This window comes from Schistocerca americana, chromosome X, assembly GCF_021461395.2.
Source record: "Schistocerca americana isolate TAMUIC-IGC-003095 chromosome X, iqSchAmer2.1, whole genome shotgun sequence".
Taxonomy (NCBI): domain Eukaryota; kingdom Metazoa; phylum Arthropoda; class Insecta; order Orthoptera; family Acrididae; genus Schistocerca; species Schistocerca americana.
This window is the reverse complement of record NC_060130.1, coordinates 585,030,144-585,056,739: the sequence shown is the minus strand read 5'-3', so window position 1 is coordinate 585,056,739 and position 26,596 is coordinate 585,030,144. Positions and strand designations below refer to the sequence as shown.

At 44.3% G+C, this 26,596-nt stretch overlaps 1 protein-coding gene and 1 pseudogene across 1 annotated transcript in view; one reads left to right on the top strand and one right to left on the bottom strand.

Moving 5' to 3' along the window:
* Nucleotides 1-26,596, top strand: part of LOC124556192 — a 431,351-nt gene that overhangs the window by 375,582 nt on the left and 29,173 nt on the right. The window lies entirely within an intron of this gene.
* On the bottom strand, nucleotides 9,594-9,711 carry LOC124557235 (annotated as a pseudogene).

The window sequence follows — 26,596 nt, the reverse complement described above, 5'->3', positions numbered from 1 at the left end:
TAAATCTGTTGATACTAGATGATAGGCGAAATGCTGTTTTCACATGAGGAAGCCGCGCGGAATTAGCCGATCGTCTAAGGCGCTGCACTCATGGACTGTGCGGCTGGTTGCGGCGGAGGTTCGAGTCCTCCCTCGGGCATGTGTGTGTGTGTGTGTGTGTGTGTGTGTGTGTGTGTGTGTGTGTGTGTGTGTGTGTGATTGTGTGTGTGTGTTTGTGCTTAGGATAATTTAGGTTAAGTGGTGTGTAAGCTTAAGGAGTGATGACCTTAGCAGTTAAGTCCCATAAGATTTCACACACACACATATGAGGAAAAAATGGTTCAAATTGCTCTAAGCACTATGGGATTTAACATCTGAGGTCATCAGCCCCCTAGACTTAGAACTAACCTAAGGACATCACACACATCCATTCCCGAGGCAGGATCCGAACGTGCGACCGTAGCAGCCGCGTGGTTCCGGACTAAAGCGCCTAGAACAGCTAGGCCACAGCGGCCGTCTATGAGGAAAAGATCTTCAGAGTATAATATGTTAGACTGTTGCTTATGTGCAGGGTAACAGTCAAATTGTTATGTAGCAAACGAAAAATCTGTTCACATTCATTAGATATACGAAAGAATTCACCCAGACCCTCGCATTTAGCGGAGAACTATTTTACACACTGCGCTATGCAATTATGCGTGTTCTTGTTGAGGTCTTCAGTCCCACGGTATGACTCCATAGCACAGTCGTCAGGACGTCTGGCTATCTTGGGGGGAAGCCAGGTGCAATTCCTGCTATTCCACGGATCTTTGAGATTCTTGAAAAATAGGGTTTTGTTGCAAAAAGAGTGTGGAATAATATGGTCTATTGTAATCCTGAATAAAAATAACCTAGTTTCAGAAAAAAAATGTGTTGCATTATGTATTGAAAGCCCTTCATACATGCAGTTGAACTGGCTTATTGTAGTCAAGCCCTCTACAACTCTTAGCCTCCAACCCTGCAGATAAATATTTCGCTTCATTATTAGACTGACAATGCCTCAACATATCTTCTATCAACCGATCCGTCCTTTCAGATAAGTTGTGCCATAAATTGGTTTTCTCCCTAGTTCGATTCAGAACCTCTTCATGAACCCACCTAATCTTTAGTATTCTTCTGTGGTACATAACCCATGCAGTGAGGCTCTATCCAAAACTTTAGTCTGTCGTCACTTTGCTGGAGAGCTTGTCCGTAAGAGCACTTCTCGCAAAAGTGAAGGTTAGAGCTTCGTCTTCTGGTCCGGCATATGGTATTGTTTTTAAGGATATCTCGTCACAGCTGTAGAGCAAAAGGTTTATTAAAATATCTGCAACTCTATAGATTACCCAAAAATTCGTCAGTTACGCAGGGTGAGTCTGCTAAATGGGGACAAACTGCAGGAAACGATCCCTGAGATGATAATAAGCAATAAAGTTATTATGGATGTATGGCCGTAAATACTTTCCAAGGGAAGTATACCCACCTGGAGGAGGAGAGAAATAATATTTGACGGTGATCCCGTTATCAGCACCAGGCAGGTGGCCCACCAGCTTGGAATAAGCCAGACGACTGTGTGAAACAGTCTCCATGACAACTTCCGCTATCCGTATCACTTACAGCGCGATCAGTCCTTATTACCTACAGACTCCCCAGAGCGACGGTTTTGTAGCTGGTTCCTCAGTCAGGCCACAACGGTGCTGGGATTTCTGTCATCCATGCCATTTACTGATGATGCTACCTTCAAGATTGCGGTATCGTCAACCCAGATACGCCATTCCGTGGTCTAGAAGGATCCCCAATGGTATGGTGGCAGCGAACCATCAGCACCAGTTCAGCCTCGATATTTGGGAGGGGTTAATGACGACCGCCTCGTGAGACAAGTAATCCTCCATGAACGCCTCACAGGCGAGGAAAATCTTCAGTTCATGCCAGTGACCCTGCCTCCCCTGCTGGAAGATGTGCCTTTGGTCGTATGAACGGTAATGTCGCTACTACGAGAGGAGTTCAGTAAGTCATGTAACGTATTTTTTTCTGAAAGCAGGTAGGTTTTATTCAGAATTCTGATACATCATACTATTTCCCACTCTTTTGGCTACAAAAGGACGTTTTTCAACGTTAGACGGCCTTGCGTCACCTTAGTGGGAAGACTTGTATGTCCGCATGGTACCTCTCCACTAGTCGACGTCGGAGCCAACGTTTTGCTGCATGAATAACCTCCACACCATCCACGAACTGCTGACAGCTAAGTTCATCCTTCATTCTGACAATCGGATGGATGTGGGCAGGCGCGAGATCCAGGTTGAAGGTGCATGATGACGAACAGTCCAATCAAGTTTTGTGAGCTCCTCACTGATGCACAGACTTGTGTAAGGCCTTGCGTTGTCATGGATAAGGAGGAGTTCGTTTGTATTTTTGTGGCGACGAACACCCTGAAGTCGTTTCTTCAGTTTTCTCAGGGTAGCACAATACACTTCAGAGTTTATCGTTGCACCATGAGGGAGAACACCATACAGGATAACACTTTCAGAGTCACAGAACATCGTCGCCATTATTCTACCGGCTGAGGGTGTGGCTTTGAACTTTTTTTTCGGAGGAGAGGTGATGTGGCGCCTCTCCGATTGCCGTTTTGTTCCCAGTTCGAACTCATGAACTCATGCATCGTCTCATATGATGATGATCGACAAAAAATTGTCGCCATCAGACTCGTAACGAGCAAGCAGCTCCGCATAGAATGTCCTTCGTTGCTCTTTATGGTCTCGAATGAGAGTGTCCGCACGTTCAAACACTTCAGATGGCACAGCTGTGAGCGGGCGGCCGGCACGTAGGACATCAGACAGGTTTGCGCGACGTTGCGATGTTGACAGACTACTTGTTCAACGACTCACCGTGCTTTTGCTCTCTGTCAGGTCTCCTAAGACATTCTCAAGGTAGCTATGAATATCTGCGATGCTCTGGTTTTCCGCCAAAAGAAGCTCAATGACAGCTCTCTGTTTGGAACGCAACTCCACTACAGACGCCATTTTGAAGTCTACGTATAGCGCCAGCACCAGTCGAAACTTCATTAATCTGTAGGTGCTGAAGTGTGAATATTCCACGATGTCCCACAACAAATTCCGGATTTTTCCAGTCGAAATTTGCCAAGAAAATAAATGTGTTTCGTTACTTATTGAACGCCTCTCGAACGTGACGGTTCTACAACTCGCCGCCCTCTTGAGTGTGGAGGTAAAACATTAGAACAGAAGTAAATTTCCCGCTTGGCCGGTTTCTCCTCATGTGTACTTTCAGTCATTGGTACCTATGTGTTCTATCATAGTGGTTCAACTGGCTCTTATCACTATGGGACTTAACTTCTGAGGTCATCAGTCCCCTAGAACGTAGAACTACTTAAATCTAACTAACCTAAGGACATCACACACATCCATGCCCGTGGCAGGATTCGAACCTGCGACCGTAGCGGTCGCGCGGTTCCAGCCCGAAGCGCCTAGAACCGCTCGGCATACTATCATAGATCTGTTATCTCCACCTTCATGTGGGTGTTTCTCCTTTGGAACGCATGTGCAGCCATACGTCCATATGGACTTGTTTGCTCCTTATCATACAGGGAACATTTCCTGCAGTTTGTTCCCATTTAGCAAACTCAACCTGTGTATCAATGCAGGAAATTAATTTTAATTAATGCTAAATAGAACCGTGTGTAAATAATTTAATGCCTCTTGTCAGTATTCAGAATCCACATCGCTTGAGCTTCTCCACCCACTCATCTCTCGTGGGGAGACACGTGCTGGGACAGAACGTATTAAGAATACGTATTCTGCTTCCTGGTCGCGAGTAGCCAGTTGTGCGGAAATGAGTTAGTGAAATATTGCAACGCGAAGTGCAGTGTTCTTGTCAAAATCTGGATAGGGGATTTTCGTGTTGCTCATCCTTTTTTCCCTTTGTGGCCCACGACTAAAAAGATCTTATTATTCATTCACCTGTATCAAATTACTTTTTAGATTTGAGAAACGACGCGGGCGTTTAAAGGCAGGCCGCGGTGGCGCAAGAAAAGAAACAGAAAGGAAAGGCGCTCGCAGAATATGGCGGCGCGCATTCCGGCAGCCGCGTGTAGCTGCGCGTGCGGCTCGTATTAATCCCGGAGTTTGTCACCCCGCTATGCCGGGCATCTCCGCGTGTCCGGACCACTTGCTAACCCATCAGCCTCCCCATATTCGTTTACGCTTCGCTTCTTCGGGCCGCCAAATTTATTACGTTTTCTGCGTCTAGGCACTTATCTGCTGAAATACGGTCCCAGAAGACGTGTTCCGGTTTGAATATTACAAATGGGCAGGTGCGACAGTTGCAGATGTGCGATAGGGCAGCATCTCGAAGCGAGTGAGTAGATTACGGCCGTGTTTCTAAACAGACCTGACTCGGCTACGCTACCACCGCCTGACTGCCGCACGAGCTCCAACGTGTGTTGTGTGTTACTGAAGGCGAGCATCACCTAGTTGGAAAGCCACCACCGTTGGAAAAAGAGTACAGTGAGAGACATTGATGCATTTATTGTTCCATTTTCAAATTATTGGCCAAAAGACATGGAAATGCTCTGTCAAACAAGGCTGTAGTTGTCTGTTGAAGCCTATATGGTGCATTAAACTCGACATCGTACAGTCCTGGTAGAAACGGGTTTCTGACACTAAAAATTCAAATTGGCGGCGGTCTGTGGCACAGTAGATCCTCGATTGCACCGTTCACGATATTCCAATCACCAACTTTCTCCTCCAAATGCGAAAATATTGTATTGGCGCCCACTTACTAAGGGAGAAATGATCATCGTAATAAAATAAGCGTAATCAGAGCTCGCACGGAAAAATTTAACTGTTCGTTCTTCCCGCGCGCTGATGGGGAGTGCAACAGTAGAGAAACAGTGTGAAAGAAGTTGGACTAACCATCTGCCGGCCGCGGTGGTCTCGGGGTTCTAGGCGCGCAGTCCGGAACCGCGCGACTGCTACGGTCGCAGGTTCGAATCCTGCCTCGGGCATGGATGTGTGTGATGTTCTTAGGTTAGTTAGGTTTAAGTAGTTCTAAGTTCTAGGGGACTGATGACCACAGCTGTTAAGTCCCATAGTGCTCAGAGCCATTTGAACCATTTTTTGAACGAACCATCTGCAAAGCACTTAAGTGTGAGCTGCAGAGCAGTCGTGTAGATGTAGACGTTTGGCACTATGCAGGCGACGTGGCATCTGTCCGTTCGAGCGGCAGTTTATGCGTGTATTTGTCTCAGCTGTATTAAAGGCCACTCCCCCCCCCCCCCCTTCCCCCACTAGACACTGCAACCTGGGAAATTCGAATTCCTGTGTAATTACCGATATGTTATAGCCCATGCATCTTCACCGGCAATCATCCTACATTCAAATTGGGTTAACTTGCGACGTGTTGCCGATTACATTACACACCTGCGCACAGACAGGTGCACTCGCGCCAAGTGCAACGTCTCCCGAAACATTAAGGCGTCTTCTAGTCAGACAAGAATGGCCTTAACTTTTGGTCTCTCAACTTACTTTCATTATATAATTATCGTCTTAAACTGTCCAGTCACACTAATATGCCCAGCTGTCAAAAGCCTGAATAACCACCTTCTGCAGCGCGGACCGTTGCGAGGCATGCAGGAAGAGAGTCAGTGAGGTTCTGAAATGTATCGATAGAGATGTGGTTAGCCGAGCGGTCTAAGGCGCTACAGTCATGGACTGTGCGGCTGGTCCCGGCGGAGGTTCGAGTCCTCCCTCGGGCGTGGGTGTGTGTGTTTGTCCTTAGGATAATTTAGGTTAAGTAGTGTGTAAGCTTAGGGACTGATGACCTTAGCAGTTGAGTCCCATTAGATTTCACGCATACTTGAACATATTTGAGAGAGATGTGGAACCAGGCAGATTTTAGAGCCGTGTCCGGCTGCACTAGATTTCTCGGTTGAGAATCCATGGCATGAACTGCTCGAGCGAGGTGAGCCCATAGATTCTCGATTTAGTTTAAATCTAGGGAATTTGGTGGTCAAGGGGGTACAGTAAACTCATTCTGGTGCTCTTCGAACCACGCACGTGCACAGCAAGCAGTGTGGTAGATGACACCATGCCGAGGAAAAAACAAACTGCATGTGGGGGTGGACATGGTCTCCAAGTATAGATGCATACCTGCGCCGATCCATTGTGCCTTCCAAAACGACGAGATCACCGAGGGAATGCCGTCCCTCCTGGAGCCTTCCGACATTTGTTGCACGGTGTTTGCTTCCAGACGTTTCACGCCGTACACTCCAGTGGCCAACTGTCCGATGAAGCATAAAATGTGATTCATCTGAAAAGATCAACTGTCGCCACTAAGTGGACGTCCACTTGAGGTATTGGCTTGCAGATTCCAGCAGTCAGCATGGGTGAATGAACGAGGTACCTGTTGCGGAGGCCCATACGCAGCAATGTTCGCTGAACAGTCGTTGAGGAGACACTGTTGGTAGTCCCTTAGTTCAACTGGGCTGTCAGTTGCTCAACAGTTTCACGTCTATTCGCCAGTAAACATTTCGCAGGCCTCGTTCACCTCTGTCCTCTATGACCAGTGGTATGTACACACAGCTACCTCGCCGCTGGTTTTGGATAGCTTCATTTTACCATGCACGGTGTACTTTAACCACGGCAGCACGCGAGCAGTTAACAAACACAGCCTTTTCGGAAATGTTTCCAACCCTTACTCGAAAGCAAATGATGATTTTCTTTTGGACCTCAAATAAATCGCTCCGTTTCCAGATTACGAGCCGGCCGCAGTGACCGAGCGGTTCTAGGCGCTTCAGTCGTGAACCACGAGTCTGCTACGGTTTCAGGTTCGAATCCTGCATCGGACATGGATGTGTGTGATGGTTCAAATGGCTCTGAGCACTATGGGACTTAACATCTGTGGTCATCAGACCCCTAGAACTTAGAACTACTTAAACCTAACTAACCTAAGGACATCACACACATCCATGCCCGAGACAGGATTCGAACCTGCGACCGTAGCAGTCGCGCGGTTCCAGACTGAGCGCCGAGAACCGCTAGACCACCGCGGCCGGCTGTGTGTGATGTCCTTAGGTTAGTTAGGTTTAAGTAGTTCTAAGTTTAGGGAACTGATGACCTCAGCTGTTAAGTCTCATAGTGCTTGGAGCCATTTGAACCATTTTTGAACCACATTACGACAACGACTGCACTTTTTGTTCGCATCCTCTCCCCTCTCCCACCCCAGCGAAACACACTTTATATATATGCCCTGCATTGTTAGTGCTGCCACCTGCCATCTGTTAGTGGTTATTGCACGTTGATGTCGAATGTAGATGGTGGTCACATTAATGTGACTGGACTGTGCATTTGGAGTATAGTTTCCGATTGTCTCACTCAGCGAATAGGCTAACAGAGAAAATTTATGACCAATATTCTTGATCGTCGACTATTGCAGGATCATGAAATATATTCCAAACTGGAATAACGTTGCTTTACAAACAGGTTTTTTTCAGTTAACCAGTATAGATTTCAGAAGAACTCTCGTTTCAGACGTACACTGATCAGCCAAACCATTATGGCCACTGCCCAGCGTGGGACTGAATGTAGCCTGGTGACGTTGCGGGTACGTGAGGCTCTAACCCGAGCAGGGAGAAAAATGAGTCATTCTAGCGACCATATGGGTGGCCCATATGGTCGCTAGAATGTCTCGCTTTTTGCCATACTTGGTGAAAAACCACTGACATAAGAGACTTTGACAAAGGCAAATGTTATTACCGACAGCTGGCGACGAACATCTCGGAAACGTCGAAGTTCGTCGGTCGCTCGCGCGTTACTGTTGGGAACACCGACGGAATATGGTTGAAGAGCGATCAAATCAGGAGTAGATTTAAGGAGCTGGACGTCCACGAATCATCACCGAGCGTGAATCTCGGAGACCTGCCGGCTCTGTAAATCACGAAAGGTGGCGATCATAGCAGTTCTGGCGACACAACACAATGCTTGTGCAGGCAGAAATGTTTCGGAATACACCATCGCACACACGTTGTTGAAGATAGGGCTCCTCCGCAGACTACCCCATGTTCCTCTGTTGGCATAACAACCTCGTGTGTGTGTGTGTGTGTGTGTGTGTGTGTGTGTGTGTGTGTGTGAATTCCTAAGGGACCAAACTATTGAGGTCATCGGTCCCTAGACTTAACACTGGTTAAACTAATTTAAACTAAATTATGCTAAGAACAACACACATGCCCTTGTCCGAGGGAGGACTCGAATCTCCGGCGGGACGACCTTATCGATTACGGTTACAGAGGGCACAGGATCATTGATCTTCGACCGTGGATCGATGGATACGTGCTTGCCTGGTCGGATGAATCACGTGTCTCGTTACACCTATTGATTGGTCGTGTCCAGACACATCACCTTCTAGGCCAACGGCTGCTCCATCATTAACCGCGCAACGGATGCAGATCAATGCGGCCACTAATGTACTAAGGCGGATTTTCCCCTGGACTTCCATGGGACCTGTGGTGGTAATCGAAGGCACCGTGACAGCTGTGAAGAACGCAAACATTATTGCGGACCGCCTGCATCCCTTCTTGCTTAACATGTTCCCCGGCGGCGATGGCGTGTTTCAGTAGAATAACCGCCCCTATCAGACGGCCATAAGCGCGCTGAAGTGCTTTGAGAAGCGTAATAGTGAACTCACGTTGATGTCTTGGCCACCAAATTTGCCTGGTCTGAAAACGATGGAACATATTTGGGACCCGATCGGCTGCCGCCTCCGCTACCGTAATGTACGGGAATTGCGTGACGCGTACGTAGACAATCTGGTTAAACAAACCTCCAGAAACTAATCAACAACATGTTCAATATATGTCAAGCAGAATCGCTGCTGTCTTGCCTCCAAAGGTGGACCACCACGCTGTGGGTCACAGTGTTTTGGCTCAACAGTGTATTCCACTCTCAGTACATGTGATTACATTGGACTTCGAGGAGGCGAATGACGCGTGGGAAGAATGATTGTCGGCAAGCCTCTGTATTGGCTCTAAATAGTTGAACTTTCGCATCGTGGTCCTTTCGCGAGATGTTTGTGGGAGGAAGTAGTATGTTTCCTAACTATTCCCGGCAGTACTCTCTCGAAATTTCAATAATAAACCTCTTCGTGATGCAGAACGCCTCTCTTGTACCGTATGCCACTGGAGTTTGAGACCATTTCTGTAACGCTCTTGTGCCGGCTAAACGTTTCCGTGACGAAACGTGCTGCTCTTCGTTGGATATTCTCTATCTCTTCTAGCAGTCTTACCTAGTAAGTGTCCTAGATTGATGAACAGTACTCAAGAGTCGGTCGAACAAGCGCCTTGTAAGCCACTTCTTTCGTTGGCGTGGCACTTTTCCTTATAAAATCACTCCCTCTTCGGGCCACAAGCGACCCATCGGGATCATCCGACCGCCGTGTCATCGTCAGCTGAGGATGCGGATAGGAGGGGCATGTGGTCAGAGCACCGCTCTCCCAGTCGTTATGGTGGTTTTCTTTGACCGGAGCCGCTACTATTCGGTCGAGTAGCTCCTCAATTGGCATCACGAGGCTGAGTGCACCCCGAAAAATCACAACAGTGCATGCCAGCCCAAATGGTCACCCATCCAAGTGCCAGCCACGCCCGACAGCGCTTAACTTCGGTGATCTGACGGGAACCGGTGTATCCACTGCGGCAAGGCCGTTGCCACTTTTCCTTAAGATCCTTTGTATGAATTTCAGTTTGGCATCCCCTTTCCCTAATATTTGTTTTATATGGTCATTCCACTTAAGATGGCTCTGGAAAGTTACTCCTAGACATTTTTCGATAGGTTAGCTACTTTTCAACGACCGTCTACCAGTTCTTTCGAAGGTCGTTTACTTTATACACTGTATGTGTCCAAGATAATCGTTCTTCAGCATTTACATAAACATTTTATGTAAAGTGAAGGTGGAGGGGACAGGAAGGAAAGGAAAGGGAAGGAACTCATTAAGTGAGCTGCATCGGGCCTTTATGCGGAATCAGCGGCGCAGAGTACCGGACTGAGATTCGAACCCGGGATCTCCTCCTGCTTACTAGGAAGTTGCGTTAACCACTGCGCCATCCGGTGACAGTGTTTAGCGCAGTTAGGGAGAACATCCCGATGCGCCTCCGACCGACTCAAATTCTCACTCAGCGCCTCCTATCCACTGTCCCCGTCCATGTTCTCCATGCTCGCTATTTTGAGATTCCCGGAGGAGGTCGAAAGTAGTCGTGCAATCGCGCTGAAGTTGGTGGATATATTGTCCATCGAGGCTACTCAATTATATGAATGCGTGGCGTCTGTTCCGAAAAAACAGACACCACGCGGAATCTGCAACTGTGATACATATTACTCAAACGTTCGACCTCCTGCAGAATCCAAAGTATCGAGCGCTCAAACTGTGTCCGGGTGGCGCAGGAGATCCCGACTTCGAATCCAGGTCCGCTTTTTCACTCGTCGCCGCTGATTCTCCATGAAGGCCCGATGCAGCTAACACTATGAGTTCCTTCCTGTTCCTTCATTTTCTCCCCCTTCACCTTCAGTTTACATAAGATGTATGACAGCTGCGGATTCCGCATGGTGTCTGTGCTTTCGGACATGTCCGAAAGAACAGAAGACGCCACGCATTCATATAATTTAAATAAACATCTTATGTTACAGATTGAAAAACACTTTCAGATGGTGTCGATGATGCTGCTGTTTTTTACTGGTAAATATCGTTGATAGATGATGGGAGACTTGCATACTATGTAGTGAATGGGTTCATAGTTTAAATGTCGATAATTGGAAGGTGGCATGTATACGAGATAAAATACTCAGTTCCACCATCGATTAGTCTTTGCAGATTTTACATTGGTTAATCTCGTAGAGGAAAATGATATGAGGTTCCTGAGATTGAGCGAAACAAAAATATATGGTGGTAACTGTGAAGGTAAGACACGGTTGTATTGGTTGAATTGTGAGTAAAATTAGTGGATCCGCGAAGGATGCCACACATAAGCCTCGTGCAAACCATTTTGGAAGATTGCTGGAATCCTCATCAAGTCGACCTGAAGAGAGAGATCGGAGGGTTTTTATAGCTCCGTTTACTCCACACAAAACTATTAATCACACGCACGTGGAACTTAATCGGCAATTATTCGAAGATTTGTGGCGTATTTCAGTATTTCAAAGAAATTCATTTAAGGACTGTAACTGTGAGGTAGGAGAGGTAACTGTTCATTCGGAGCCACAGAAATAGTTATCTTTCGCTAACTCTACACGAGAAAGATTTTGGAAAGGCAGCGATTTGGAGTTACGTACATTCTTCTATGCCCTGTACAGTAGGCTAGTGAAACCTTCTTAACACCAGAGGAGCTACACGTTTCACCAATCCAAAACTAAACCTAAGTCATAGCCCCTGAAGTTACGGTAGCAGAATCTCAATCTATTCCTGAGTGCCTGTGTGTAGTACGAATTCCACCTCTTGTACTAAGACATCTACAATTTTCTCCCTGTGGTCTTCTGTTTCCGCTTTTTCCTTCTCTTTAGTCGTTACGTACACTTGATGTGGCATGTTACTTGTCTGATCGGATGAGAGCGAGAGCGGAGATAACAATGGAATAAATAAATTAAAAAAACTAATTTCTCGGTTTTTTAATTACTTCCATTTTCCACCAATCTTAAATAACTAATTGCAACAGTACTATTGTGCTTTCGCGCAAGAGTTTACGTATGCCATAAGAATTTTTTCATATTCTTTTAATCATAGACAACTATGCCACATTAACGTGCAGTATTTACTTTCACCTGTACCTGCAGCAAAAATACAAATATCAAGCGTTTTATGACTTCTGTTTCAGGTTTTTAAAAATGAAAACGTCAGTTAATGTAAATAAAAGCTTGAGAATAATGAGTAGTAACCAAATCTTTTTTTCATTAGATTCTATAATAGTGGTACAATTCGGATTATTTCACATCGTTTCTGTCCCTCGCATCTATTCTTAGGACCTTCTAGTACTGAATGGTGGATCCTGCATAGCAGTTGTTACGCATGCATTACTCGGTTGCTACATATTCGCAATTCATTTTCAAGTCTACTTCCAGAAAAACGAGCGAAACGTTGCAGGGAGAACTGCACACGCACATAATCAGAGCATAACCGTGAAGACAAATACTGTACGCTTTTAACAATATCTGTAGAAATTTTTTGTATCTAACGAGCTGGACTGAGTAATACTGTAGCATAATTAAACGAGGCGGGAGCCACAAACCCAGATTGCTCTCTTCCTTTTATCTCCGGGAGCTACTTCCACTTCCACTTCCATTGGCGGTGATTACTATAAAGATCTAACGCAGGGAACCTGTAGGGACGAAGAATGTCCATTATCGGAAGTGAACTTGCCTGTGGTATCTTATCAGCGTGACGGCGATTCCAGAGAGAGAACAAGCGACCGATTCCCCCATTCATTAACGATACTGGAGTTGAATTGCTGAGTCTGTTTACTTACATCGTCTGGAGGCCACTGTTTCATTCACGGGCCTACGCACCCTTCTTCGGAAGATAAGCAACTGCCCCCACCAAGACGTGGCATCTTAGACTCGTCCGTTAAGGTTACTAAAAAATCAGCTGGAGGAAGCTGAACACCGTCGTAATAGTGAACAGAATAGAAGCAATGCTCTTAACAGATGCCTTGGAAGGCTTAACTCAGCTCTTCCGGCGCATGAGAATGGCAGTAGACGTCACAGCATAACATAGTACGTAATTATTTCTCAAGGCAAGTAGTAAGCTAGAGTGAAGAAAAGGATGTATTTATGTGTACAGTTAAATGTTCACAGTATATCTTATGGGACTTAAGTAAGATGGAGTACTCATTCTTATTTAAAGCGGCTTCATATTTATTAAATTAATAGTCAGAGCTCTGCATAAGATGAAACTCAGAGATAAGCATAAAGTCTTCACTACCTGAGAATCATGGGGTAATGTAGATGCACGTTTCGAACTTCATTGTTTGAAGATAAGAAACATGTAGCGTTCAATCTTGTTTTGTACTGGAACATCATTCAATTCCTTTCGATTGCTGTGGGTCTAATTCGAGCCCGACATTTCAAATAACCATTTTCCTTGTTTCCTTAAATTATCTCAGACGAATTCGCTAATTGTTCCTTTGAAACTGTTCACTCTCTCTCTCTCTCTCTCTCTCTCTCTCTCTCTCTCTCTCTCTCTTTCGTAAAGCTGAAGCAAGATACCAATAAACAAAGTAGAGAGTAAGTGCAGTTTTAGGCCAACCAGATATTAAAAAATGATGGACTTCGTTGTTCGAGAACTGTACGCTCATTCAGAAGACAGAAAGTTTTAGTTATTAGGTGAGGTGCAGCGTAGACATCGCGCAAATGTTTTTCTGCGTTTCGTCAGCACTGATCAGAAATGTTCGTAGACTGGGTGTGACTGTTAGTATCCCAGTTAAGAGCGGTTTCCAGTTATGGATTTTTGAATGCAGAAGAAATGAGGCAGAGTATTACCCAGCACTGATGATGGGTTCTGTATGACGCTGATGTATAAAACTGAAACTAAGCACAAGTATGCCTACGGTTTTGTACGTGCGTACTCTCTGCTTTACTTATTACTTCCCTTGCGTCACCGCTGGCTCGTCAGGACGATTAGAGAAAGTTATTACTTTTACTCTGGCGCTGGTTTGTTTAGTTTTTGTTTCTGAACTACGTCATTACTTTTAAGTAATCAGCACTGAAGTGTCATGCTTACAAAAAGTGCCTGTTTCTGAGAAATTGTGTAAGAGAAATCTATTGAAAGATGGTCCAAAGTGCAAGTAAGACGGAATGTTAGATAGTTTACCATACATTCAACAATGGTATCCCACTTTTCTTGTGTGATATATCTTACGGTGAAGGTAGCATATACATTGAAAGTATGTTAACACACACATTACACATAGCTAAGGATACATTGTCCTCGGATGTTTCTGTAATGTGATTCTGTTTCTGTAATGTGATTCCCATTCCCATTCCCATGTGATTCCCATAGGTAGAACACGTTTGAAAATCGACGGTCTTAGATATTACACGCAGGCATTAGTAAGGCACCTGTGGATGGTAGTATGCTGTTGAAATCTATGGTTTAAATTTCACTACTAATTAGTAAGTAGCACTGAAAACTGTTTTTAAATTATCAGGTCCGTCACACACATCAGAGAAATTATCATTGCCAAAATGTATAAGATTAAGAAAGTCGAGAACTTTAGAGGAGGAACATTGAATTAATCGGAGAATGAGATGGGTATAAGTTAGGTGTATCCCTTTGAAGGAGTCATGCTGGAATTTACCTAAAGGGATTTAGTGAATTCAGAAAATCATCACGGAGTTGAGACTAGGATTTAGTCCCTACACCTTCTGAAAACAAGGACTTTGTTTTAAACATTGCAACACGTCGTTCTGTCTCAGAGACTACGTCACTGGGTGCCACCTGTATGGTTGTTGGTGGATTTTTCTGTAAAATAAAAGCACTATAACAAGTGTTCTGTAAAAGAAACTACTTTTCACTCCTCCAAGCTTGAACAATAATGTCATATCTGGCTATCAGTAACTATGAAAGAGTAAAAACACGAAAACGTTTGTTTTTGGAATCATGATAATATGATGACCATATTCGTTGCTTATTCTAGTTAGTGAAGATGTGATAGGGAAATTATGCACTATCCTAGAGCATTGTATTTTGTAGACTCTTTATAGCGAACAGTAATAACGAACCGCAAATTGATTTTGGTTTCGATGTAACATATTCATCGTCAATAGTTTGCATAGTTTTATCAAAACACACCAGCTTGTAAAAGTAAACAAGTACTCTCTATTTGTTTTCGCTTGGTACAAGTCAGTCAGAACGTGTGATGCTCCTCCATAATTCGTGTTATATCTCATCGAACGTCACTAGTAATCAAGAACACTGTGAGGGAATGTGAAAAAACATAAAAAACAACGTGGTTGTTATTTGTTGTAGAAATCCGCTAAAAACGAATGTAGCGGGCGGACATTTCACAGCAGCTCACCTGTAGATCACCGTACCATTTTTTTGAAAGTGGCATGCAAGCCGCTGACGATGAATTTGTAAATTCAAAACCGTTAACTATACTTTAGCGATAGTATAAACAAAAATCAAATTGTGGCTGATTGCTGCTGTACGTTATAAACATTCTGCATCACAATACTATAGTTATTCGACAAAAAAAATGTGCCTGATTGCTGCAGTACGTTATAGATATTCTGCATCACAATACTGTAGTTATTCGAGAAAACAGCTGTAAGAATACTTTGAAAGTCTTTCTCCGCTTCAAGATTTGCAGAGACTACGAAGAGAGGTTTTAATGAGCAGATCGTGAACGCTTCCTCTTCTGATTGTATGGTTATAGTGTTGAAAAATTCAGATCTGACGGTGGAGTGCACAGGACCTAGCATCGGTAAATTCCGCTCGCACATTTGTCGAACTGGATTCGCCAGGGACGGAAAACGGAAGACCGCCCACGTAAAGGTTATGCTCTGGCCCGCTATTATCTTACATGAGATGTGCAAACATTCGGAGAGCCGCTGATCTTTCGCCCTCATGAAATTTTAAATTCAAGTAGGCACTTGCTCCCCGTGCTGAGGGCGTCCTCCCCGGGTGCTGTATTGACACCATCGGTTTTAACGGAATGGCTGCCAGTATGTGGCCGCGCATCGCAGTTAACCGCGGAATCTATGTGAGCGTTACTGTCAATAAAAGGGGAAGAAAGTACGCGAGGCAAACAGCTTGGCTAACCGCCTTCATTACGTCTTTTTTTCTCCCTCGCGACGTGAACCAGAAGATGCGAGCCCGTCTGCGGCTTCCCCATATTGCTCTTCAGCTAGGAAACAAAATTTAACGGTGTGGTTTCATCGATGTTGCAGCCCGGTTCACTTCAAATTATCGCTTACGTGGTGGTTCCAGTTGCCACATTTTATAACGCCAAAAAATAAATGGTTTCTCTGGCGAAAGACAGTGGGTTCTCATGTTTCTTTTATGAGCTCTTGGGAAATGCTACACATCCTTATAGTACGTGAAAGTAGCAAAGACATGCTCGTACGGTGCTAACCAGTTCCAACCCTTTGCTCCGTATTGTCGTATTGAATTAGTTCTCCCCTGCAGATAGGCAACCCAGTGAACACATTTGCAAAGCAAGCTGCTGTCGCACCTAACTGGAAAATTCGTATATGGATTGCACTCACTTACTGACGTTTACCGCACCACAAGCGGTATCCATATTGAGCGCCTTTATTGCGAATTACAGACTTGCAGAGATGGTCTGTCCACTGATGTGTCACTGTTTTCTGTATGTCTTGTAGTTTTAGAACAGACGTTTTCTGAAACCCAGCAGTGCTGGATGGTTGTAATTAAAGTACAGCTACCCACAGAGTTCCAGTTATGGGTATAATTATTGTATAGCAGCGAAACTTGGTAGATTTTCTAATGTGTTAATGCGGAACAAGTTTAGGCTGGAAAAAAGTTAGTTTCAGTTTTGGCCAACAGCTACAAATCTGGCGCCGTGAATGCAAGAAAGACATATAGAAATGTTTCCAATATAATGGATTAGAAACGGGATGTGGACAGAAAATGCCAAACAAGTGAGAAAGGCAAAATGTTGATTTTATTATTATTAACAGCCGCTTACACGATTTGTTCAACCGGAGACGTCGACGAGATGCTGTACAGCGCCAGATTGCACATGGTGGCCAAAATTGGAACTAATTTTTTTCCATTGTAAATCGGTTCCGCATTAATACATTAGAATATCTACCGAGTTTCACCTCCGTAAGTAATTGCACTTTAATTATAACTTCCTGGTAAGCCAAACTAACACTGCATGCATCAACTCTCCCCACGACCGAGTACGATACAGCAGGAGATTTTTTTCGTGTTGTTCCGACTATGACATTAACTGAAATTAATATACATTGACGTGTTTCACTCCGAAAAAAAGTGTTGATAGTCAAAGAGTTAAATTGAAGTTGGTTTCTCATTAGAAGAACAGAGAAATACGACTATATTTTTACGTAGTTACATAAACCATTCGTCAGTCTGAGCGCCGTGTTCTTGAGTTGCAGTCGTTCTCCTACAGCACAGAACTCCACTTTTACATAATGTCAACATAGTGACAATCACTGAATAGACATCTACATATTTCGGAAACAGGAACAGTAGTCTCTATACCAAGGGTCACCTGTGGGTCGTCAGGCTCATTTTCTCTGGTGTTTCGGCACATATTTGCAATTTCGTATTTGCCACCTACAGCTGGAGTCAGCTCAAACGAATTCTGATTATCACGTCTTTCATACGATGCCCAGCTAGGACGGAAAGACTTTGTCTGTTTCCCATTACAAACAAAATGACTTTCAAAGTGGCATTATATGTGCCCATTAGATAGAGCGGTTCCAAATTAGTCTAGTACGTTATTCGTTTTATCGATATGTATTAACAGGAACAGCAAAACACCAAGAACAATCAGTACTCCGACAACGACTGAACAGCGCTTCTGCTTAGCGGTAGGAGTCAGTGCAGGGAGGTGCTGTAGCTGCTAGGCTACTGGTTATCCTGCAGATTTTACTATCCCTGTTAATACACATCGATAAAATGAATATCACTCTAGCGAATGGGCCCGTAAAATTCTTCTTAATTTTTCTGTAATGGCGCCTCCGACCATTGCTGGGCGTTGCATGAAAGGTGTGGTAGACGTAATTGTTGTTTGGCTGACTCCAGCTGCGTGTTGCAAAAACATGAAATGTAATAAAATAAATACAAATATCTGCCTAAACACCAGAGAAAAGACTCCAGACGACTCTTACGAGAAATACCTTGTATACTTAAGATAGCATTACACAATGAACAGAAGATTGGAAGGTCGACGTAAACTTATTTTGTCGCTCTTACAAGACTCTGTGAACTCATCGGTCAGTTTACTCTCCGTTTATACTACCTGTCTGCACATGATCTTACACACGTTCGCGTGTCGGCTAGCACGGATCTCGTGGTAATAATTACGATGTTATGCCTTAATACAATTAATTTGAGGTTGTGATATTTTGGCGAGGTATGAAGTGTCCTTAAAGAGCAGTGCAAAGTTTAGTAAGACTTCCGGTCAGAAGCACGTGACAACTCCTTCCTCGAAATAAATACAATTAGCATTAAGTCTAGATAGTGAAGCTATTATCGTGTAGTAGCACATCTACCCTCATGTGCCACCGCATGGTGCGTGACGGAGTTTACCAACACAATTACAAGTCAGTTCCTCTCCTGTTCTCTTGGCAAATTGAGCGAGGGGAAAAGGACTGTTTGTATGCCTGCGTACGAACCCTAATTTCTCTTATCTCAGCTTTGTTATCCTTATGCGAAATGTATATGGAGGCAGTAGAATCGTCCTCCAGTCACCTTCAAATACCGGTGTTTCTATAAACTTTCTCAATAGTGTACCGCTAAAGGAACATAGTCTTCCCTCCAGCGATTCCCATTTGAGTTCACGAAGCATCTCTGTAACACTTGCATGTTGATCGAATCTACCGGTAAATATCTTTAGGACACTAAATTATTTCGATGTCGTCCTTTAATACGACGTGGTGGGAACCCCAAACACTCGAACAGTATTCAAGAATAGATCGCACTAGTTTATTACATCTTTACAGATGAACCACGCTTTTCTAAAATGTGTCCAGTATGTCTATACCATGCAAGGCATCGTAAAGTGCAGAGTACTTCCCGTTTTGCAGTTTTTAGGGCTTCAGCCCTTTCGATTCGTGAGTGGGGCGTGGGAAGAATGAGTGGAAATTCCCCTTTGCGCGTAGTCATTAGTCTAAACTTATCGTCACGATCGCCACGGGTTCCATACATAGTGGGTTTTAGTACATTTCTAGATTCTTTACTTAATGCTGGTTCATGAAACTGTTTAAATAGACGTCGCGGGATAGTTACGGTCTCTCTTGAAGCGTCAGCCAAGTCAGGTTTCTCAGCATCTTCGCTATGCTCTCCCCTGGCTCAGACAAATCTGTGGCCATACGTGCTGCTCTTCGTTTATATGTTCAGTATTTCTTGACAGTCCGATTTTGTACGGATCCCACTCATCTGAGCGATATTTTAGGATGGATTGCACGAGTGTTTTGTAAGCATTCTCCTTTATAGCTTGACTGCATCTTCCCAGTACCCTTCCAATGAAGCGAAGTCTGCCACCTGCTTTACATACGACAGAGCCTATGTGAACATTGAGTTTCATACCCCTACAAACTGTTACGCCCAAAGCCGGTCGGAGAGGCCGAGCGGTTCTAAGCGCTTCAGTCTTCAACAGCGCGACCGCTACGGTCGAAGGTTCGAATCCTGCCTCGGGCATGGATGTGTGTGATGTCTTTAGGTTAGTTAGGTTTAAGTAGTTCTAAGTTCTAGGGGACTGGTGACCTCAGATGTTAAGTCGCTTAGTGCTTAGAGCCGTTTGAACCATTTGTTACACCCAGCTATTTGTGATTGCAGTTGAGACTAGTTTATATTGTAGTAATAGGATACTACTCTTTTATAGTGTTGTGTGAAGTTTTAAATGTTGTGTGTCGTGAGTATACGAACCTATTGAGGAAGGAAGATTAGAATTTATCATCACATCGCCAGCGAGGTCATTAGAGGCCAAGCGCTATCTCGATTAGACAAGGAAGAGGAAAGGAAGGGGCCATGGTGTACATAAGGAACCATTCCGGAAGTGATTAATGAAATTTATCTGGATGGGGAGTTGGGTCCCGATCCTCAAGAATGCCAGTCTAATGCCTTAACCACTCCGACATATTGTTCGGAAGCTTTTAAAGATGGAAAGAAACTAATAAGAAAACATCATTCGGATAGATGACAACGTGACACAATGAATAATTTAAAGTGACGCTAAAAGAAGTGCGAAACTGATGATGATATCTTAGAATAGTGAAAGTGTAATACACATACACAGTGCGAGAAGAAAACGTAGAATAGTGTAGACAGCTCCGTTCCATTGTAGTTGAAGCTTATATGACATAATAGAAGGCACTGATCATTACCAATTAGTATGTCACCTGAGATGCATTAAATTCTGTCTAGTCTTCCTTCGACACATCGAAGCCGAAATACCGTCAGAGTCATGACAAATAATTCACGTCTCCGGTGTCATTGTGGCACAGAATAATAAAACTGGAGATAGTTCGGCTGTCACTGGATCCAAATTACACTTGCTGTAGCTTTTCCGAGATTGGTGTCGTCCGAAGAGCGAAGAGACAGTTCAAGGTTGGTACCTCGCGAGGGAACCTTAGATAAACATAGTCGCTGCCTGAAGCAACGGCAAATGAGAGGCGATGGCGTAGACACGCTCAGAAGGTTTTCCAGACGCCACAGCGTCAGCTTGCTTATTTCTGGCAGAGCGCAGTGCTGCGCAGTCCAGTCAGCCATCATCGTCGAAGTCGACAGCAACGTCTCTCCACTGAGGCAGCAGTGCGAGAGTTGCATTGGACAGAAATCTACGTTTATGTTTATACCCAATTGTACTCCGTAAGAAGAGACTAGTATCTTGTCTGTAACAATTGATACATTAATGCAGGGTGACATTATGAATACTCGTGACATTCCTGTGAAAATGGATTTTTACAGAGTTATGTATTTCATCTTGTTTAAGTCCTAATAAAGTAAGCTGATATTTTGTGTGCTGAAGTGTCACCTCGGCCCCATCGAGGAGCAAAGCTGAGAACCCACCACTATACCAAAGAGTGATATTTCGTCCGGAACAATACTGAGGAAGTGAGAAATATGAATCAGATTGTCTGGGCCTGTAGCGGCAGCCAGAGGCATCAGAATTTACTAGGCAAGCATGAGGATTTAACTTCTGGGAACGTAAGCTTACTTGAAAGTTAAGAGCGGTACTCACCTCTAATATTACGTCAGTTTTTATGAAAACCAGCAGTCCAAAGTTGGTAGGAATGCAGTTTCTGGCTATTTACAACCGAGAGGCGTGGCTCAGTGGTTAAGGCGTGAGAAGTGGATTACGGAGAACCGGGGTTTAATTTCACCACATCACTTTGGATTTTCCGTGGTTTCACCTAACGACTTTAGACAAATACTGGGATGGTTTCTTTAAACAGACTATATATATTTATAGTTTGCGATTCACTCTAAGATAATGGGAAGAGAGTACCTTTTATTATACCACGTATTGATGGAAGGAGCATTTAAGGAGCGCCTGCTTGTACACATCCTCCCAAGTATGGTTTTATAGGATATTTTCTATTGTTGCTCAAGTGCTTACCAGCTCATATTTCTCAGAGTTTGTGTCACATTTTCCTAGGTCATACATGACAGTGACTATTCGTGCTGCCCTTATTTTTGTATTCACATGATCCCGACTGATACGGATTCCACAAATTGATAGTACTGCAGCATCACGCTTGATCAGTATGACTTTTCGATTTCTTCCTCCATATTTATCCAACTGAGTTACTGTTCCCTCTAACGATTTCGGTACCAACTGCATTGTAACCTTCTGTGCTTCAGTCCGGAACCGCGCGACTGCTACGGTCGCAGGTTCGAATCCTGCCTTGAGCATGGATATGTGTGATGTCCTTAGGTTAGTTAGGTTTAAGTAGTTCTAAGTTCTAGGGGATTAATGACCTCAGATGTTGAGTCCCATAGTGCTTAGAGCCTTTGGTTTTTTTTTTTTTTTTTTTTTTTTTGTTCATCCTTCCTCCATTTAAGTCACGATGTTTACAGGTTTTCACTCCTTTTCCCACACCCCATATTCAGGCTAAATCTCGCGTGTAATTCATAATACTCATTTGATTATACATACTCTATGTAATCAAAAGTATCCGGACACCTGGCTGAAAATGACTAACAAGTACGTGGCGCCCTCCATCGGTAATGCTAGAATTCGGTATGGTGTTGGGCCACCCTTAGCCTTCATGACAGCTTCCACTCTCCAGGCATACGTTCAGTCAGGTGCTGGAAGGTTTCTTGGGGAATGGCAGCCCATTCTTCACGGAGTGCTGCACTGAGGAGAGGTCTCGATGTCGGTCAGTGAGGCCTGGCACGAAATCGGCGTTCCAAAACATCCCAAAGGTGTTCTGTAGGATTCCGGTCAGTCCATTACAGGCAATTCGTCGTGTAATCAGTCCGCCACAGGCCTTGCATTATAGACAGGTGCTCGATTGTGTTGAAAGATGCAATCGCCACCCCTGAATTGGTCTTCAACAGTGGGAAGCAAGAAGGTACTTAAAACATCAATGTAGGCCTGTGCTGTGATAGTGTCACGCAAAACAACTACGGATGCAAGCCCCCTCCATGAAAAACACGACCACATCGTAACACTACCGCCTCCGAATTTTACTGGTGGTACTACACACGCTGGCAAAAGACGTTCACTGGGCTTTCGCCTTGCCCACACTCTGCCACGGGATCGCCACATTGTGTACCGTGATTCGTAACTCCACACAACGTTTCTCCAGTCCAATGTTCACGCTCCTTACACCAAACGAGGCGTCGTTTGGCATTTACCTGCGCGATGTGTGGCTTATGAGTAGCAGCTCGACCATGAAATCCAAGTTTTCTCACCTCCCGCCTAACGGTCATAGTACTTGCAGTGGACCCTGATGCAGTCTGGAATTCCTGTGTGATAGTCTGGATAGATGTCTGTCTATTCCACATTACGACCCTCTTCAACTGTCAATCAACAGACGAGGTCAGCGTGTACGATTTTGTGCTGTACGTGTCCCTTCACGTTTCCACTTCACTACCACATCGAAAACAGTGGACCTAGGGATGTTTAGGAGTGTGGAAATCTCGCATACAGACGTATGACACAAGTGATACCTAACAGCTGCCCACGTTCAGACTCCGTGAGTTCCGCGGACCGTCCTACTCTGCTCGCTCACGATATCTAATGACTACTGACGTCGCTGATATGGAGTACCTGGCAGTAGGTGGCAGCACAATGCACCTAATATGAAACACGTATGTTGTTGGGGGTGTACGAATGCTTTTGATCACATAGTGTAGTTTTTACACACATATCTTCAGTGTACTTACTTTGCTTTTGAAGTTGGCATAACGCACTTTACTTCTCTGCGAAGTATTAGTGACAGTACTTTAATATGAACTATATGCCGATGAACGGAAGTTTTGTTACAGTGATATAATGGGTTGGCTATACTAAAAGCCGGTTCCGAACTGAAACGTGTGCTATAAATCGTCTGCTGCTTGAAAGAGGTCCCGAGAATTCTAAGGATGGCGCCTCCAAAAACTTGCTGACATCCTTGGGTTTTTTCGTACTTCCTAGTTCTCTTCTCGTATCTGTAGAGGGCAGCTTGAAGTACAGAGAAAAGAATACGTTCAGGTACTCAACTTGAAAAATATCTCCGGAGAAGCTGGTGCAAACGGGTCGACGTACGGCGGCTGTGAGCCTCCACGTCCAGGGATCTGAATATGAATGTGGCCTGTGTTTGGTGGGGGGTCAGGTTGTTTATCTCTCAGCCGCGTGACCACCATATCGAATCTGGCGTGTTTGTAGCGCACGTACCTGATGTCAACAGGTCCACGCTGCGCTTCCCTCTGCTACTTCCTACCATCTACCGCACGCAGTTGCTCTCGCTCACCTTTTTACCATGTCTTTTGAGTGCCTAAATCTATTTTTGTGAGAACAGAATTACCTTAAAGAGCTTAGAGCGTACTTAATTCTTTGCGCTAGTCCTGACGTGTAACAGAGCTTCCCTGGAACCAATTTATTTGAACCGCAATGTAGCTAGTGACTGTGGAATAAATGACAAATTTTCCTTACTGCGTATTTTGCTGCTGCTACAGTGATGTCAGGATGCGGAGAATTAAGACTGATAAAAATTCGGTATAGCAACTTCTCTAACTGGGACTGAAGTGCTCAGAGGAGGTTGACGACCGCCATGCTTCCATGAAAATTTAAGTACTCGTGTAGCACCTCAGCTATCCACGTTAACTACGTATTAAACATTTTATTTCTATTTACTGTTCCATGAGGCTACTTAAATTCTTCTCTTTTTCAAAATTGTAACCAGTGTTCAATTTTCGACTTTCATCAAGAACATTTTAGTTCTGACATATTATACATCTGAATCATTTCGGTTCGACCGCATAAATATGGATCGCACAAAATGGTGCAACGTTCCTATGCGTAAATTATTGTTTCGTGGTCCTCAGTCCGAAGACTAGTTTGATGCAGTTTTCCATGGTACTCTATCCTGTGCGAGCCTCTTCGTTTCTCATTAACTACTCAACCACATCTTTCTGAATCTGCTTACTGTATTCATCTATTGGTCTCCCTCAACGATTTTTACCTCCCACACATTTGTGATACTGTGATGTCTCAGAATGTGTCCTATCAACCGATCCCTTCTTTTGGTCAGGTTGTGCCGCAAATTACTTTTCTCTCCAATTCTTTTCTGTACCTCCTCGTTAATTACGTGATCGATCAATCTAATCTTCAACATTCTTCTGTAGCACTACATTTCGAAAGCTTCTATTATCTTCTTGTCTAAACTGTTTATCGTCCGTATGTCACTTCCATACATGTCTGCACTCCAGACAAATACCTTCAGAAAAGACTTACTAACACTTAAATCTATATTCGATGTTAACAAATTTCTCTTCTTCAGAAATGCTTGTCTTGCCGTTACCAGTCTAATTTTATATTCTCCCTACTTCGGCCATCATCAGTTATTTTGTCCCCCAAATAGCAAAGTTGATCATATGAACATTTTATTTGGTGGCACAAGATTACGTTTTTGTAGGGTTAAGGCCGTGTTCCAAGATACAAGAGACAGTGAACGATAGTACGTACCCGTCGCATTGTCCATTCACAATCCAGACCCTTGTAAGAAGAGGCAGGGCAAATGATCACGAATACTATCCCACTGTAGTTCAGTCGATCGTTCACTCGCTGATCGCCGCGTAACATTGGTATTGTAGTTGGCGATGATCTATCGACATTCCAGAGCGAAGTATGCTTGCAGTCGCTTTTGCTGTTTCGTCAGTGATGTGAAGTTTCGTCAAAAAAGACGCTTGGTTCGGATTGCATGTTAAACTGTAGGTCCCCTTTTCACGGTTTGATAACTGGGGTAGCTTAGCGATACAGAAGTGGCATACAAATGAACCATTCAGTTATGCGAAATTGGTATATACTTAAGACAGATATCATGGGAAATACGCTGAAGCTTCCTAACTAAAAGGAAAAAATAACTTTCCTATAGAAGTGGACCTAGAAGCACCGAATAGTAACCTTGAAATAAATGAAGAGTCTTGATACGGGTATGGGCAAGCTGCTTGATCATGAATTACGGAATGCTGAGCATAATAAATTGTTAAATAAGAAGCTCAGAAGTTCCAGTTGTGTACTGTGGCTGAAGAACATCACACGAGAACTCGAAGTTGTTCCACTTTGCTTAACGCCACGTAGAGAACTATAATATTACCGCAGAATGAACTTAGCTACGCGAAAGCTAGATTATTCCATAATGAATTGTGGAAATTTTTGCACTTCTGTCGTCTTGCGAGGTGGCGCAGTGGTTAAAGCGCTGAACTAGTATTCGACAGGAGCAGGATTTTGACCCTCGTCAGTTTATTTCGATTCAAAATTTACGAGATTTCCGTGAATCAGTACCGTCCAAATATAGCATACTGGGTTTTCATAAATCGTATTCACGTTTCTGTGGGTTTCAGAGGGGACGTAGTATATAAAATTCGATAAGGAACCCATGGCCGAAAATGGTCTGTTTGGATATACGAGGGGCGTTCAATAAGTAATGCAGCACACCTTTTTTTCTTAGGCCAATTTCGGTTGAAAAAATGTGGAATTTCTTTTGGGACATCATGGAATACTCCCTCTTCAGCCCGTATCGTTTCGATAAGTTCCCATAGGTGGCGGCGCAATACGTAGCCTTCAAAATGGCGTCTGTGACGGAGGTGCATTCCAAGCAGTTTCTTTTGGCGGAAAGCCAGAGCATCGCAGTTATTCATAGGCGCCCACACAATGTCTACGGAGACCTAGCCGTGAACAGAAGCACGGTGAGTCGTGTGGCTGGCGTCTGTAGTCATCGCAACAAGGTTGCACACACCTGTCCGGTCTCCCGCGTGCCGACCGGTCGCACACGGCTGTGACTCCTGCAGTGCTGGAACGTGTGGACCCTCCCATTCGAGGTGATCACTGCAAAATTGGAAGTGTTTGTTGGTAGCGCTGACACACTCGTCCACAAGATGGGATACTCAAAGGTGTGTACCCACTACCCTCAGGATATTGAAGAAACGACTTCGACGTGTTCGTCACCACAAAAATGCAAACGACCTTCTCCATGACAACGCAAGGCCTCACAAGTCTGCGTATCAGAGAGGAGCTCACAAAACGTCATTGGACTGTTCTTCCTCATCCAGCCTACAGCACAGATCTCACACCTTCCGACTTCTATCTGTTTGGCCCAATGAGCAGTGCACTCCACGGGAAGCAATATGTGGATGATGGGGAGGTTATTGATGCAACAAGTTGTTGGCTCCGACGTCTACAAGT